Here is a 4,069-nt window from a genome sequence, read left to right as displayed (position 1 = left end):
CAACATAACCATAATTATGTCCTGAAAATGGGAACATAATCAACATACCCATAATTATTATGTACAAAATCAACATAACCATAATTATGTCCTGAAAATGGGAACATCATCAACATACCCATAATTATTATGTACAAAATCAACATAACCATAATTATGTCCTGAAAATGGGAACATAATCAACATAACCATAATTATGTCCTGAAAATGGGAACATAATCAACATAACCATAAGTATGTCCTGAAAATGAGAAAATAATCAACATAACCATAATAATTAAGTCCTGAAAACAGGATCGCATTCAAAATAGTCACTGTCGAAGCTTGAAGTAAATTGACTGTTCAAACACTGTCGTATTTGGTTGATGTCTCTGAGAGTTTTCACACTGCCACAGTTTGTGTAAGTGACGGTACCTTACAGTCTTAGAACATGACTGTCTGGTACACTTGACATTGTCCAAAGGGTGTTTGCCTATTTCAAGTAGGGAGTGCTTATTTAAGCCCATATGGCCTAAATAAGGTAAGGGAGGGGGGGGGTAGGCTTATTTAGGCCACATGTGGCCTAAATAAGGTAAGGGAGGGGGGTTTAGCTTATTTAGGCCACACATGCTCAAACTACCCTTTTCAGGCAACTGAGTTCGTTCCACTTTCATAATGGTGCACCTTTCTCATTTAGTACAGTTTTATCTCAGTGTACAACTTATAAATCATAATCATAATGAATGTTGTAAGAACAAAGCACAATACGCAACATTTTTCTCAATCCCAATGGTTTGAATGAGGGCCAGATTTTTCCTTCATGGAGGGGCAAAAGCTAGACTACCATTTTGGCACACTTTGGTCAAGTGAAAAGGTCAAATCCTCCGAATGGACTTCCGGGTCAGATTTGGGGTATAAAAAGTGTACACAACGTGGCTGAGTCAAAGTTACACTATCTTTGCTTGAGTGGCACTCTCTCGTACTGTCTCGTAGTACAGGGTCTCCACAGGGTCGGGAAATCGGGACAAAGTCGGGAATTGTGAGAGGGGTCGGGAGGTCGGGAAAAAGTCGGGAATTTTGTGATGGGTCGGTAAGTCGGGAAAGGATAGGGCCTGTGTAATGTGTAGCTATCTAGACTGTATGGTTGAAATATCCTGAAGAGGAAACGTAATTGAACCGCTGTGGCGGAAGTGTATGTGTGATACTGAGGCTCGATCGGGAAGAATCAAGATCTACTTTCGCTTTCGTTACCGCCCAGAAATTTTCCGGTAATAGTCTGATAGACAAAGCAACATTTGTAACATGCAGGTTATGAATTATGAACGCTGTGTTGCCTTGAAAATAAATCAATATTAAAAATTGCCCTCTGCTGTCGCTTGTGGAAAAAAAAGAAAAAGAACTTATACAAGTGTCTTGATTGGTTCGCCCTCGTGACCGGTCAATGAACCTGTGAGTACCGGCGGTCTGAGCGCTGTGAAGTATAGGACTCCTTTAATGTTTCGATGTATGACTGGACTTCTTTTTGTCGTCACATTTTTAATATATTATCTAATTGTGCCATCATTTTCACTTTGATAAGCCCTTCAATTGCATGTACAACAATTCTGTGACTGATTTTGTTGATCCGCTTGTTTTGAAGAATCAGGTTGATGTTAATGAAATGCCTGAACAAATTAACTCAACCAGACAATTGGTAGAGAAATAGCAGGGATTTTGTTTCGGATGACTTTCACGATAGATGATGCAGTGACACTGAAAATCTGCCAATCTTGAACAGAAAGCTAAAATATAGATAGAAATTACAATCAACCCATCCAATGAAACGCGAACACTTTAGTTCAATAACAAGGCATGACGGATCCCGATTCCACACAAGGCCTGCACCAACGCGCGCTTTGCAGAGAGCTCTAAAGTAGTTATCAAAATGCTAAAAATTTGCTTCCAAGTTCAGTTTTTGTCCTCTAGCGTTGCCTTCAGTTCCCTCCTCCCCCCCCCCCCCCCCCCCCCCCCCCCCCATCCCCTTAATCACGGCATCATTTTTTCTAACCACACAAATGTGCAAGAATACAGACAGCATTTTCCTTCGCCAATCTTGCAATGTCATTCAAACAATCAACTCTGGAAACTCTGTAATTATCTTTTTCCAACATCTTCATAGATTTGTGTATGGCATGGCTGGCCTGTATAGGACTTGTAACTGCATGGCATTGTTGTTAGGTCTTTCTGTGTAGCAAATTCTTCCGATGCTGGTGTAGTACTTCTTGCTGACAGGTCCTCGGTAAATGGTTTTTTGTTTTTTTCTAAAGTGTTTTACGGCGCTCGCAACTGCATAAGGTCATATGAGCGCGCGGGACACACCTAATATTTTCAGTTGGTAGGAAATTTTGAATTTTGCCCGGGTGGCGGCCGAAGCCTACTCTTATCGATTTTAGACCACCAAGGGATCTTTAACGTGCGCAACTTGCACACGGGCCCTCCGAGATTTTTCGCCCGTGTCCGAGAAGGCTAGGTGTAGATCTTTCCTACCAGAAGATCAGGGGTGTGGCAGAAAGACAGTAGTAAGGAGGAGCCAAGGAGTAGCAGTAGAAAGGCTGCAGAAAGAGTTAGGAGCCCAGAGGAGGGGGCAAAGGAGGTGAGGGGGTGGGGCAGAAAGTGGAAATGAAAGCAGACAACAGAACATTGCAAGACAGCAGGAAATGAGGTGAAAGGAGACAATTTTAGAGAAGAAAATTTTTTGGTCGCTACCCGGATTCGAACCGGGGACCTTTGAATGAGAGGCCAACACCTTAACCTCTGTTTGGAAGTGAGGAAAAGATTGGAACAGTTGTGGTTAATAATTTTGTCCAATAGGCCTACATCTTGTTTGTTTGTTTTAGTAGAGGTTTTACGGCGCTCGCAACTGCATAAGGTCATATGAGCGCCAAGGGGTGGATGTCAAAAGAGAAGTCCTTACAGTACAGGGAATCAGACTTACTCTGCTCACCTCTCTAGCTTCAACAGCACAACGTTTGCTTTGACTATCAAGGCACCCCGGAAATAGCGGGTCACAAGAGTGTGACAAACATACAAAAGAAGTAGTGGAAAAAATGACAATAGTAAGGATTAGGAAAGAAAAAGCAGCAGTTCCCTGTTGTAGATCAGGCACAGTTATGAGCGTGACATGAATCAGCCCATTTACAATTCTACTGTGCATGAATAAGAAATGTCCCCCCTTTGGGAATGACCTATAAACACCTCAGTCAGTGGCACTGCCCGGGGGGGGGAGGGGGGGGGGCTACATCTTGCACTAAACAAAGACTACTTTTACATGACGTATATATGTAATAATAATAATAATAATAATAATAATAATAATACCAATAAATAGCATTGGTATAGCGCATATCCCCGCTCAACAGCAGGCTCTATGCGCTTTACACTATTATATTACAGAGAAACTCGGACTCAACCTAAATCTCGTTGAATCCGAGTGTTCGTTATGAGCAAACACGAGGTTTTGTGTAGATAATTACAGGCACTGAGCAAGTAATGTGTAAAGAGAATTCACAAATAGTGCTTGAAATGCCCGCATAGTATGAGCTGTGTAAAAAAAAAAAAAAAAAGACTGGTTCGTTCAAATGCATTCCTGTGTCATCTCGATTGTTTACCACAAAGTTGTGTTGCTGTGTAGATCCTAGCATAACGGCAACTTTTGATTTCATAGACAAGCGCACACTTCATTACGAAGATCCACGTCAAGACTAGTTTATCATTGTAGTAATAATGGTCAGTTGCCGAGGGGAAAAAAAGACTGTGGCGCGTTTGTATCTGCGACGTTCAACGCCCGGATCGCTAGTACCCCGCCCTCCCCGACACACACACAGTCACATGTGCGCAGGCCGCCCATCCGACTCCGACACGCGCCAGAGTAGACACCTGCGCGAGCCAACAACGCAGTGTTGGTATGAAAAAAAGGCCGCTGATTGGTCGCATGCAATCGGCTAAGTGAACAATGGTTCACGATGCTGTTGCAATGGATGGTTTCCGGGAATAGATAAAGTTCGTTCTGGGGAGAAAAATGAGCGAAGCCACATCTGCGGGGGCTGTTCAC

The sequence above is a fragment of the Aplysia californica genome, unplaced genomic scaffold (assembly GCF_000002075.1).
Source record: "Aplysia californica isolate F4 #8 unplaced genomic scaffold, AplCal3.0 scaffold01063, whole genome shotgun sequence".
NCBI lineage: Eukaryota > Metazoa > Mollusca > Gastropoda > Aplysiida > Aplysiidae > Aplysia > Aplysia californica.
This window is presented reverse-complemented; position numbering follows the sequence as displayed.